The 13,856-nt window shown below is 42.7% G+C and overlaps 1 protein-coding gene across 5 annotated transcripts in view; it reads right to left on the bottom strand.

Annotated features, from left to right (window-relative positions):
* EXTL3 (exostosin like glycosyltransferase 3) overlaps positions 1 to 13,856 on the bottom strand; it is a 132,562-nt gene that overhangs the window by 110,675 nt on the left and 8,031 nt on the right. Inside the window, exon 1 of one of the 5 annotated variants that reach the window (XM_051614334.1) lies at positions 2,776 to 2,918. The exons of the other annotated variants lie outside the window; for them this stretch is intronic. The gene's annotated coding sequence lies outside the window, so the exon portion shown is untranslated. Of the gene's footprint in view, positions 1 to 2,775; positions 2,919 to 13,856 lie in introns of those variants that run through there. 5 annotated transcript variants of the gene reach the window in all.

Raw genomic sequence — 13,856 nt, 5'->3', positions numbered from 1 at the left:
TATTGTAGCGTAAAAGCTTTTTTGAAGAACACTTAAATCCTGACCCCTGCCTGGAACTTGTATGAGTCAGGTGCTTTTTTGGCACTGATTAAAACAAGGTTCTAACGGCAAATCTGAAAATAATATTAGAAACAACGCTGTTCAGTAGGCAGAATGCACAGAGGAGAAACTGTTGATCAAAACAAAGGCCAGAAATCTGACAACCTGACCATGGCACAAGCCTGCAAGTGAGTCTCAGAGGGGACTTGCTCTAACTACCACAAGCAGCTAAACACCAAAACTACCATTCCCAAGAGGGGCACACATTCTCAGAGGGATGTAGCTAATTAACAATACAGCTATATACATGCTCGTTACATGGGCAAAGAGCTTAGCACTTCATATGTTTTGAAAGTGCATACTACAGGAATAGTCATAGAGCAGAACCTCTCTAATTAACAATAACTGAGACACTTCTGCAAACAGCTGGATTGTGTGAATTAGCCAGTGAGAGGACATGCAAAGTTGTCAAGCAGAGAGACAACAGGGCCCATCAGGCACCTGGCTCACTTCTTTCAGGATTTATAGTTAAATAATTTATCATTGTCCCTCAATATCTACAAGTGAATATGCAGTCTGTAAATAAAGCACCACTTACTATGCAAGGCCCTGCTAAATCTGAAGAGTAAGGTTTGACTGCCCATCTGAAGAGGTCATTACATTAAAAAACACAACCAGGACTACCTTCTCTCAGTAGCTTTTTGCACGGACCAGCATTTCAGAGGACTCATCAACTTCTTTTCCAGCTCTTCTGACACACTTCATGGTTAAACAATTACTCACAGATCTGGAGTAATCTTTTTTTATATACCAAAACTCTGGCTTTCAATCCTCGATCACAACTTGGAATTGCTAAGGCTTCCTTCTTCTCCTTCTCCCCTCTCAATGGGGAATGGACTAGATGATCTTTTGAGGTCCCTTCCAACCCCTAAGATTCTGTGTGATTCTCTTCCTATATAATTCTGGTGAAGGAAGTCTCGGTGTGTAGCCACGTGGTGGGTCATCTCTAGCAAAAGGAGACTGGGGCCCTAGCTTGAAGCTTGTCACCACACTGACCACCTGCGGGATCAACCTGTGAGCAGTGAAAAAACAGAGAAGCCCTTCCAAAACAAGCACATATTTTCTTTTCCCCGATTCAGACATTTCAGCAACACAGTTCACAGTATGAGCCTGCAAACAGATGTCCTGGCAGAAGCGGCGAGCGGCTGCGCTGGGACGCAAACGAGCGTTCAGGCACGGCAAGTCGGGGAGACGACTCTGCTGCTCCAGAAAACACACTGTGCAACCACACAGCGGTGTGTCGGTGACGGTGCCACTCAGCCGCCTGGGATTTCACACCCAGCCACCATGTGCAAGCATAATCTGATTTAGCAGACGTATTCTGACTTCAGCTGTCAAACCACAACCACGGTACATTTGCTGCAGCAGCACGCGCAGAAATGTGCTTGCAAACCAAGAGCAAAGCTATTTCCATTCAGATCTGCAGGTTCAAAACCAGAAATAGGTATCTGTACATCAGGGCCCAGCAGTGCCACACACACCCCAGCTGCCATTCAAACTCAACTGCGCACAACCTTGACCACTGACTTAACTAAGAAGTTTGGTGCCAGCGATATAAGAGACTGTCTTTTAGTTGAGAGCAAATTTCAACAATCACTTGAATTTTGCAAGAGGAAGGAGCAAAATCAGTAACATTTCCCCTTGCAAATAGCTTCCTAACAGCTCCTGTTCTTAGCTCTACAATTCCAGATCATGCTAAACTTACTCAGGATTTTATTTTTTATTTTTCCCCAAAACACTTTCTATCATCACATGCCCTCACACACAGCCTGTGGCTCCCCTGCTGAAGAGTTCAGGTTTAAGCATGCCAAAATGGTCTTTTTTGACTGCCTTTTGTGAGGCTTCATGCTATGATGAATGTGCAGAAATGCAAAGCAGAAATCCATACAAAAAGAAGCCAATGTGTGGTTTTGTCTTAAAAACAAGAGAGGCAGGAATGACTTCTTGCTTCATTAAAGAGGTCCAGTCTGCATTTTTTATCTTTTTTTATTTTTTTAGTCATTGGTGTGTAAACATAAGGAAAAAAAAAACAGAATGCATTTACGTTCTTAATATAGGGCCCTGGTTCAGTCACATGGACATAAGTGAAAATAGGCACAGCAGATTCTCCAAACACAGGCATGGAAATAATTTTAATGGTGCACATGACCTAGAAAATTTCAAATAATACCAATCCACACTAAGGTGTGACAGGATTTAACTACAGTGAGGCTATGCCTTGTCCCCATTCTCTTCCCTTGCAGACACCTGTGCGTATCACAGATACTACAGAAGACAGTAAGAGGGAAGAAAAGTAACTCCTGCTTGCTCCTAATGAACACACACAAACCCTTTCCATCCTTCCTTCCAAGGAAATAATCTGCTCTCAGTGCTGCCCGTAGGCAAAAGGTCCAGCTAATGCTGAACTTCACAGCATATCAGTGCTTGCTCAAACACGGCTTGGAAACACACCAACACTAGAATTTTCACTGCTCTCTTGTGCTAGGGTCTCGCCACACCTTGCAGTTAAAGTATTTCTCCAGTGCTTGTATTTGTCTGTTTTCTGCCTTCTTTCCACAGAGTTTGAAGAGTGTGCAAGCCATCCAACGCAGTGAAAAGGCAAGTCATGCTGCATTCGTCTTCTAGTGGAGAAACTGAGGCACAAAGAGGCACAGTCTGCCTGAATTCACTTCCTACCTCAGTGGTAAAACTGAGCCAATATCCCAGCCACCAGCTTCTTCCAGAGGGTGATGAGAGCAGCTGGAAGCCGGGTGGCTCATTGGTTCTACTAAGTGTCTCCTATGGCAGTGCTGCAGCCCAGTGTCATCCCAGGCAGCTCCCTCATGCTGTGGCCTCTATTCTGCAAGAAACAGTGTTCCAAGAGAAAACTTTCAAAATCAGGAGTCAAAGTATATAATTCTAGTAATTTGTGCTTTGTGCAGGCTCTCTAGCTCAATGGCAATGATAAACTATGGCCAGTGATATACATGGACACTCGCACTGAATGAAACAAGGCGGCAAACCCAGAGTAAACATGCCTTGCAGCCACTAAACACACACTTCTGTGCTGTACATGGCCAGTTACTGCTGTACAGAATATTTTAGCAGCAGCAACTGCAATTCTTGCTGTAGCAGGAAAAAAAAACCCAAACACAAAACAACACAAAAAAAAACAACAAACCAAACAAAGAAAAACACCAAACCAAAACAACCCCACCACACAAAAAAATCTGAATAAATTCCTCCTCACAGTCAAAGCCAGAACTTAAGAAACATGCAGTATAATTATTTCCACACAAGAAGAAAAATAAACCCAAGAACAAACACACAGAAAGAAACAAGCCTCCAAAACTGGATTTGCAAAATAGTTCAGGGGCTTCTGTGCAGGGCAACAACCTTGCAGTAGAAGTCAGGGAAGAGCAAAAACCACAGATAAGCCAACTTCAGGGCCGAGACATAATGTGGAGCCCACAGCACCCCCTCCTCTGCCCCCTTCCCCAGCACCTCTACAGCAGCAAGGCTAGCTGCAATACATGCTGGCTCTATTTAAAGTGCTGTCTTCATTACTGCCCCCCACTAGTGCCCCCTGTCACAGCCTGCATCTGAGTCTGCACTGAGACAGTGTCCCAAAGCCAGTGCAGAGCCTGCAGTAGCAGATGCCCTAAATACTGCTCAACTTTCAGTTCATGACCTTGTTTCAGTTTGCCTGAAGTTACCCTTTCTGGAGTGGCCTCTGTTACAAGCAGAAAGAAAAACATTTTTCTGCCTTTTACATCAAGCACAAAACACAAATTCCATCAGTGAATGCTAGCCCACTCACCTGCCTGGTGGTACACACCATCCCCTCCATTCCAAGAAGATGCATTTGGTGCATCCAGCCCAGGTTCCCCAGCTGGGAGAACACAGGACACACAATCCTAGAAGGTTGCAGGCAAATAAATCTTCAACAGGAGCAGAACCAGGCTCTAACCTCACTGTTCTTCCTCCAGATAGTGGAAGCACAGCTGGGACAGCATTGCCCTTCACAGACAAGTAAAAGCACTTTAAGGAGGGCTTTTTCCCTCCCTTCACTTTGTTTTAAAAGGCTGAAGAATTTCCTCTGTGAATGCTCCCAGTTGTGGCTCACGCTGAGTTATTTTTAAAAGCACAGAATCAGATTTTCAAGACCCTGAATGAGGAAATGCAAAGCTTTTATTAAGCAATAATAGCCCAGACAATGGTCACAATTTCCCAAGGGTCTGAACATTGCAGCTGACAATAAGCTTTATTCCTTCACAAAACCCCCTTCACGGGCTTGGAGGGTTTGCTTTGTAAGATGTAGGCTCGAGTTAGAGAGTTAAAACAAAAAGCTCTGTGGTCGTTTTCAGCGTGATTTCCTCCACCAATGTACATTTGATCAGAGATACAAAAATCACTGGGTAAAGACCCTTTGCACTATTTTGTTCCCTCTTTTGCTAGTGCAGTAAGACCTCTCTGAGCTTGCTACCAGGACATCACCCGATCTAGCTGGACCTTTCTCTTGTAGATGGATCACAGCTGACAAACCAGCCAATCAGTCCAGGGTCAGGAGGCTGAAACAAAGCCTTTCAACATTCTTCATTGATATTTGAACCACCACACAATGACCCTCATTAAAATAGCTTAGAAACATGGTTTAAAACTCAGGCCAGCCATCATGTGGCATAAGCAGATCCAGGGAACACATCAGCTCTTCCTTTGGAAAAGGAGAAAGTTGCAACTATAAGGAGCTTGTACAGTCTCCCCAACTACCCAGCATCCAAGGTTTGGCCTTGTGTAAGCCAATTCTCACTCAACAAGGTGTTGTGGTTGGCCACAACCAATTATCATTACACCTCAACTAGCTGGTCTGGCTCTCTCTACAGCTAGCAAAAGCAGCAGGCACTTCTGGGGCACATAAAACTTGATTGGTTCAAGATGTCTACTTAGGACAAGATGAACTGTGCAACAAAAATGGTTGGTTTTCTCTGCTGACTATAAAGCAGAAGAAAAAAAGGAAGAAGAAAACAAAATAACTACATCTCTACAGAACGAGTCCCAACCTAAATGCCTGTCACTTAAATGCTGTCCTCACCTTCAACAGTAAAGCAGCAAACACCACAAATTCATTAGCTCTTCAAACCAAGAGTATTTCTGCACTCTCATCTTTTCTCTTCCTTGTCCCAGCAAAAGCACAGTGTGGCTGCACAGCTGACTGAGGTTACAAAGAACCTCGCAAGCAAGAAGTTTAGACTCAATTTGAACACTTCCCAATCTGGTCTACCACAGAGCCAGGAGAGATAGACCACAGGACCTCTTTTTTCCAGTCTACCACAACTTCAAAGGGTTGTGAAAACATTTCCTAATCTTCTGCATATCCGTCAATCAGCCTGTAACCAAGAGAGTTTATGTGACCAAATGGAGAAATATTTCATCCACCCTTCAGAAATACCTGCACCACTCCTGCTGCTGGTGCACCCTCACCAGAACAGCCACCACCAGCTGCAGATGTGTGCCTGCTGCATCTCTTTTTCCCCCCTCCACCACTCAGAGGTACAGACACTGGGAAATGGTTTCAAGTTGTAGACAAACTTCCTCAAGGAGAGAACAAAAAGGTGTTTAGAGGATTTTATTTAAAATATGCTTCATCCCTTTCCCTTTTTCAGTCCTGCCTGTAAAATTAGAAAGAACACAAATAGCCTCTATTACCCTTTGTCTGTTTTACTGTAGACTTCAAGGACTCTTGATCCAATCTAATCCCTCAACTTGGCTTAAAATGTTGCTGAAAAATTATTAATAACCTGCTTGCCTGTAAAACATCTGTCTATGTTATAAGTAAAAGCAACTGCATACTCTGTCCAGAAAAGTATGCAGAAATTCAGGTTACATTCAGAAAATGGATGTACTCAGAAATCAAGGATGCCAAACACACCCAGTATTTCTGTTCCGAGAATTCACAGAAGCACTTTTTTGTGCAGCAACATCTGTAAATCGAAGCATATAATTTTCCACCCTCATAATCAAGAGATTTGCTAGATTATCTAGAGATCTGTCTGATCTGGACAGACAAAGCTGTTGAACCTCATGCAGCTGCCTGAAATGCACACTCAGGCAGAGAGTGCACTCGTGACACCGAACAATAAACGCGGCCTCTTCAGTGCTCACTTCCAATTAGCAAAACTCTTGGTGTGACGAGGAAAGAGCCCATCACAGCAAGAAGAGTGGCCACAGGTGACAAATGTGCATGCCAGCAGCCACTGCTTGGCAGGCAAACTGCAGTCCTCGTTTAACAAAGTGAGGATCAGAGGCAGACTGCAGTCAGTGCTTCATCTGCTGTCAATGAGAAGCCAGAGAGGCTGGAACATCGTTAGGAAGACAGACAGCAAAACCTAAAAAGGCAGCCTTGACAAGGAGCATAGATTCAATTAAAAAGTTGTATTTACAAGGCCAGACTCCAAAGTGCTCCTCACCATCCAATCACTTAACTGTTGCTTTAAGACACACCATTATAAGAAGGAATTGGGTATCAGCTGGCTGAACAACTAATCCTAGCCAGATGCTAAAACTACCAGCAAATAGGTCAGTCACATATCCTGCAGCATTCAGGGCTCTCCAACAGGGAACAGTCATGCACCAACACTCATGCACCTGTGAAAATGGTTTGAGAGGTTCCTTGCAGTCCTGAATCCATTTGCCAAATGATACTTCAATTTGTGGTTCAGCGGAAGGCAAATTGCAGCCCACCTCACTGCTGAGAAGCCTTTTCATTGCCATCTTTCCAAATTGTGTTATGCAACAAGTAAACCACTCCAACACATGTAGAAGCAAAAACGCTCTTCAGGATTAATAACAATTCTAGATTACTATAATCTTAAGAGAAGTAAGATTACAGAGATTTTATTACACAAGTCTGCAAATCACTTAAATCAAGCAAAAAAGTGCACAACTTCTTTCCTACTCTAGCCTTCATGCCGGCCTGTGAGAGTAAACACACAACAAAACTAAATACAGACATTAACTATTGACCACTGGAGGATCCAACACATATCTGAAAACTATGTGCAACAGATGTTATTCCAGGTATTTTAAGGGACACCTCTCTCCAAACAGAGTGGTGACTGACACCATCTTTGGAAGCATTCAGGACTGTTTCATACTGAGCCTTCATTGTCTTCACATGACCTTTACAGTAACGTGATAAATATTTTAGCATATAATGAATTTGCTGTATTACATTTGCTCTCTGGACTACTGAAGAACAGCTTGGAATTGATCAATTGCAGGCATAAATCTTGGGGGTGGTGAAGAGAAAAAAGCATATTTAAATAAACAACTCATGAGCTCACCATTTAGATAAGCTTCCTAACAGATTCACAGTACCAGCAGTGAGATCCCTGCAGTCATTCAAGCAGGACTGGTCCTGAAGCTACATCTTTACTGGTTTGGATCCCAAGATTCATTTAGGCCAGCAACAAACCTCTCAAAGATAATCTAAAAAAACCACAGGCTTCCCAGGAGTTTGAAGGACAGGCTGCTGAACGGTACCTCAAAACACAAGGGAAGTTGCATGTTTTAGCTCCAGTTCTGCCATCAGCTCATTGGGATGACTCATATGACTTCAAACAGCCCTTTGCATCTCCATTTCTTTGTCTGTGTGGAGATGTCAGTGCTTTGTCATTCTGCAGTAGCATTTCAAAAACACATGGAGTTGGCCATATCTCCTCAAGCCTAGAAAAGGAGATGCCATGGTCTCTTTCTAGATACTCTTACCTACACAGAGGGTAAAGCATCCACAGAACATATAAAGCTAGCAGATACCAGCACTGTGTCTGCCAATCTATGCCAAAACCTCAGCCAGCCAGATCATCTCATTTTTTGGATTTCATTTTCAACAGATTAAGAAAAATCATCCCAGGGGTATGGCAATGGACCAGAAAACAAGAGATCATTTCAAGATATCTGCAATAGTACACAATTAGCAACTACTCCCCAATTTTGCCTTATGACCTCACTCATTAGGAAGAGTTTTTATCACCCTTAAATAACATTTTGACAAACACTCTCTCCCACGTCTCCGCCATTCTTATTGCCATTATAAGCCCAAGGCTTCTCTTTTCTCCCCTTGAGATGGAGTCAAGGTAAGATCTTCATCTGCAATGAAACTGCATGCACACATGTGCCAAACAAACTAGAATTACACCATTAATTTCAGCTTAGTCAGCTCACACTACAGACTAAGTCAATATTTGACCAATATTTGGCAAGGACTACAATTTATTTAAATTCAGCACATTGTGCCCACAGGAACAGACATAGCTAAGGATGAAAGACAGCAGGATGGAGTGCTTGGAACCTGGGGGACAAACACTAGATAACCACAGACTTCTTTTGGCTGGAGACCTCCTATTGTAGAAAAAAAAATATAATAATGGGGGGGTTGAGGGAATAGAAGGACCAGTGTCACAGAATCACAGAACTGTAGGGGTTGGAAGGGACCTCTGGAGATCACCTAGTCCAACCTCCCTGCTAGAGCAGGATCACCTAGAATAGACCCCATAGGAACATGTCCAGATGAGTTTTCAGTGTCTACAGAGACTCCACAGCCTCACTGGGCAGCCTGTTCCAGTGCTCACAGTAAGGAGTTTTTCCTTATATTTAAGTTGAACAACCTGTGTTCCAGTTTGTGACCATCACCCCTTGTCCTGTCATTGGACACCACTGAAGAGAGTCTGCTCCTATCCTCCTGACACCCACCCTGTAGATATTTATAAGCATTTATGAGACACCCCTTCAGTCTCCTTTCCAGGCTAAGGATCAGAATCACAGAATTACCTTGGTTGGAAAAGACCTTAAAGATCACCAAGTCCAACAGTCAGCCTAACACTGACAAGTTCTTAACTAAAGCATATCCCTAAATACTACGTGCATACGATTCTTAAGTCCCTCCCGGGCAGCCAGTTCCAATGCCTGATAACCCTTTTGGTGAAGAAATTCTTCCTAACATCAAACCTAAACCTCCCCTGGTGCAACTTGAGATGGTTACATCTTGTTCTATCACTTGTAACTTCATTTCATAGCCTGATCCCCACCTCTTTACAACCTCCTTTAAGTTAGTTGTAGAGACTGATAAGATCTCACCTCAGCCTTCCTCTCATGATGTGTCACCTCATCATTTTAGTGACTCTCTACTGGACTCTCTCCAGTAGTTCCTTGTCCTTCATGAACAGAGGAGCCCAGAATTGGATGTGGTATTCCAGATGTGGCCTCACCAGGGCAGAGTAGAGGGGGAGGGTAACCTCCCGCGACCTACAGGCCACACCCAGGGAGCCATTTGCCTTCTTGGCTGCGAGGGCACAATGTTGGTCCCTGGTCAGCCTGTAGTCCACCAGGACTCCGAGGTTCTTTTCCCCAGAGTTGCTCTCCAGGAGGTCAGCCCCCAACTTGTACTGATACATGGGGCTGTTATTCCCCACGTGCAGTACTCTACACTTGCCTTTGTTGCCCTTCAGCCTGTCCAGATTATACTGAATAGCAGCACAGCCTTCTGGTGTGTCAGTCACTCCTCCCAGTTTTGCATCTCCCGGGATGAGTCCTCCAAACCAGGCCTGCTTCATGAGAAAGAAGCCTTCCTGCAAACACTATGTGTGAGTGAGAACATCATGTCTTCCAGAGAATCAGGGTTGCTAAGGTGATAAGACAAAAGGCCTGTTGTCTGAACCAGTCCACAAGTTTTCAACATGTCCCCACCACTGCTAGCTATAGGGCAGTTCAGCCCACACAAGGCACTCCAACTAAATCCAGTTTCTGTTGCAAAACCGTGCATCTCTGAGCAGATCTTAAGATCAGTTAGTGTTTTCTGGTATCTTCACAGCTGCACCACAGCTGGCAGAGAACAAGGAAATTCCAAAGTAAAGGATTTATGTGAAAATAATGCCAAAGAAGAGGAAGTCAAGTAAGCAAGCAGAGCATGAGGAACGAAATAATAACAAACAGAACAGACCAAGCACAACTTCACCAGAAACTGCAACTGTCCCACTATTCTTACTCTTAGTTTTCAACAGAAACCATGGAAAAAATAAAACACCTTCAGCTGCAGGACAGTTTCTCAGGTTCCCATCCCCTTTTGCAATTTTTATAAGCTTCTGAAATCCAGTTGTTTAAAACAAGCACATCCCAGCAGATAACGATGCTGTGAGTCAGCAACATCTCTTCACAGATGTGATCTCTCCCAGAGTGACTGTTTTCCAGAGCAACATCTCCAGACCAAGCACAGTGTCAGCACAACTCTGAGTTTTCTGCCAGTGCTGTTTATAGGAAGCAAAACTGCTGAAACCATCCAGCATGCCAAGTTAGTAAATGACATAGCAAAGAAATAGGTTTGCCCCAGATTGTGTCAGCTTTCATATGAAGCTTCTCCAAGTTAGAAGACTGACATTTTTCCCCTTTCAATAGAAAAAGCTAAAGAAGACAGATAAAAATTCAGCTACAACTTGAAATGTTCATTATAGCATCTTCTTCCCACCTTTATTATCACAGGCAGATACTAAAGCTTTGGGATCCCTGTAACTCCCTTGCATGTGCTGGTTCATCCTTCTAGTTGGCAAGTTCTTTGTTCACACAAGCCCTGAGAAATGGCACCAAAATTGAAGATCATAAGTTTAGGTCAGTGAAAAATCCCAGTAAAGAGAGAATCCCAGGAGGAGAGAGAAAAAAAAAGTGTTGACAAAAATCTCTTACACCAACAACCACAGTAAGTCCCTTCCTGTCAGCAGATATGAGGTATTACACAGGTCAGAGCTACCACCAGCAGAGCAAGTTGCTCATAAAAAAACCCAAAGGTATGTGCATGAAAACTAAGTTTTCCTGGGTTTTGTACATAGCTCTCTGGGAAAAGAGAGCCCAACCAGCTGCAGAGTGTGGAGCCTCCCTCCCAGCTTCCAGAAAGCTAACCTTGCTTGGCAAAAGGAAAGTGCCTCTGAAGACACAAGATACAAATTCAGAAATAAACCCTGTGTCAGTGCAGCACCTCACTAAAGAGATGGTTTTGGGCTTTTTCAGTTCAATCATGGAGTAAAACTTAAAACCAAAAAAATACATATGAAGGTTTATATTAACAAAAGATTTATAGCAACTTTTTTTTTTCTTCCCCCTGGACAAACTCTTTAGCTACAGAATCTGACAAAATCACACCAACAGCAGGGACACATAGTGGACACATATACATATCCTGCATTTGAAAGCAGAGAGAACAAAGCTCTGCTGAATCTGGGAATTAGAAAGCCCGAAAGATTTAACTCTGGTTTATCCCCTAGTAAATTGGCTGCTGTTTAAACATGGAGCTTGAGCATTACATCATCTGTTTGCAGAGTTTTTTAATTATTTTTTTTAAAGCTTAACCATTCTTGTGTTCACAGCTTGAAGAACATCATTCACTCCTCACAGACTCGACAAAATGAAGGGGTGGATCAAACTCTGTCCAGAATCCCTGCAAGCAGGGAAGCACACACCTCAGCTGCTTTGCAAGTTCAAACAGAAGATCTTATCCGGAATTTAGCAGGAAATACAGAGTGCCCCTCAGGTTTGTCTATTCAGATTGAAGGATAAAAGCCCATTTTTTCAAGTTATGATGTGCAAAACCCAGCCCAATTAGGGAGCAGAAATCACACACACTTCTGCTCATCCAGTTCCAGTTCAATGTGGATGTAAGGAGACATGTGGTTGGGTCCCATATGTTTCTTTAACTCATCTCTGTCAACTGTGCAAATAACTCCAGTATTTCAGTCCTTTTAAATACCACACTGCCTATATGGATGAGACTGAGAGGCAGGAAAGGATCAGCTGCAAACTGAGCTACTGGAGATAATTTCAGTGTCTGTTCTCATTTCAGCTTGGACACTCATTTTGGAGACTTATTTTTCCTTGAGAGATGCAGTTCTCTGTCAGCGCAAATTTGTCTTGAGAAAGTTGGAAGAATCCCAATTTTGCAGCACCTGCTCTTTGATGCTTGTTTCACAGAGCTTTCTTTGGTGCAACTGAAGAATGAGGCTCTCATAGCCTCTCCAAGTACAGCTTCAGAAAACACACTACAATGGGCTCTCACGTGAAAATACATTCTTAAACGAAGAGTTGATCTAAGAGATTTCACACGATCCGTTTTTCTGACTCCTCAATCTCGAGAGTTGTCTGATTTTAGGAGGAAAGAGGAAGAGACATTTCAAAAGGGTAAAAGGAGGAACCATTGCTCTTGTCCCAAGTAACAGGTTTCACACAGACACACAGTTTGTGTGGAATGAGGCCCTCTCAAATGACATTCTCCTACACACTTAACCCACAGTGGGCTGCGACCACAATCTAGTGACAGCAAGGAACAAAAGACTTTTGCTAAAAAAAAAACCACAACAAACAATCATCAAAAAAACCCATAAACAACACACAACAAAAAAACAAACAGGACTTTTTTTTTTTTCTTCTAAACCTGGTAAGGTTCTATGACCTAATCACATTACAACCTCTCAGGCTAAAGAAAGCAAAACACAAACAAACAAACAAACCCCTCAAACAAAATCCAACAACAACCCATAACCCCTTCATCATCACGCCTCTAGATGCTCAAAAATACAGTGAGAATTAGATTTAAAAATATATAAATATACAATAATTGTTTTGAAATAACAGCAAGGACAAGCAATTCTGGCTTAAGAAACAAACACAAAAAAACACCAACAAAAATCCCCAAAGTTCCAGAAAACTACAACTATGGAAGTCCTGTTAAAGACAGCTTAACCTTTAAAAAAGCCAGAACTCTTAACGTACATAGAAGAATGGTCTTTGCCGTCAGAATGTAATTAAAAACCTCAAAACAACTCAATTTTGCTCTATATCTAGATAGCCAGGAGCTGATCTGGGAAAAAGTCAAGCAAACAATTTTTCTCTCTGAGATTCCAAAAGGTCATTGCAAACAATTACTAAAGTGCAATACCTAAAACTACATATGCCAATTCTTTTTTTTCAATTTAACAAGACATTTCGACTGCTCTAGTTATTACTTGGAAAGAATCATAATCCCAAGGATCTCATAGCCAGTTAAATAATTACATGAATAACAAGGAAATATTAAAACTGCATTTCAAAGTAAGTAGGCTACACACCATTTCCTCTTCCTCTCCCTCCGCTTTTGCATAACACAATTCTCAAAACAGATCTCATCTGCATGTAAACTTGGGCCAGAATGAAGACATTCCTTCCCATGTATGGGAAATAAGGGAGATTATTCTTCTGAGGTCTTACTACTGCTCTTCTACTGTGAGACGATAAATTAAGAGTCAGGCAATATAAAGAAGAACTGAAGTCCAAAAATGTTTGTACCAATATACCACATGTACTTCCAGCTGTCTCACTGCCAAGCAGCCTTTAAAATGGGGCATTTTCTTCTTTCAGTGCCACTCCAGTCCACATTAACAGGAAATGCATGTGTCAGCACAAACCTCAGTTTCACCCAGCAGCATGCAGGAACTGAAAAATGAGCATCCTATTCCAGTGACCTTCATAGTCATATACAACAGAGAACCATTCTTGTCCATTCAGCATGTTCATTTATAACAAGTCCCCCTGCTTCATTAAATTACCCTCACTGGTCCTGAGCAGACTCCAGATTTGCAATAAAGATAAAAGCACTGGAGCAGACCTCTGACAAGACACCATAGCTCTGTCACTGCCCCACTACCTATTCTACATCTGCCCAAGCCTTGCAATGCTCAGCCATTTCTATCACTGCCAGGGGA

Source organism: Apus apus, chromosome 3 (assembly GCF_020740795.1).
Source record: "Apus apus isolate bApuApu2 chromosome 3, bApuApu2.pri.cur, whole genome shotgun sequence".
NCBI lineage: Eukaryota > Metazoa > Chordata > Aves > Apodiformes > Apodidae > Apus > Apus apus.
The sequence above is the reverse complement of the archived record's forward strand: the minus strand, read 5'-3'. Positions and strand labels throughout refer to the sequence as shown.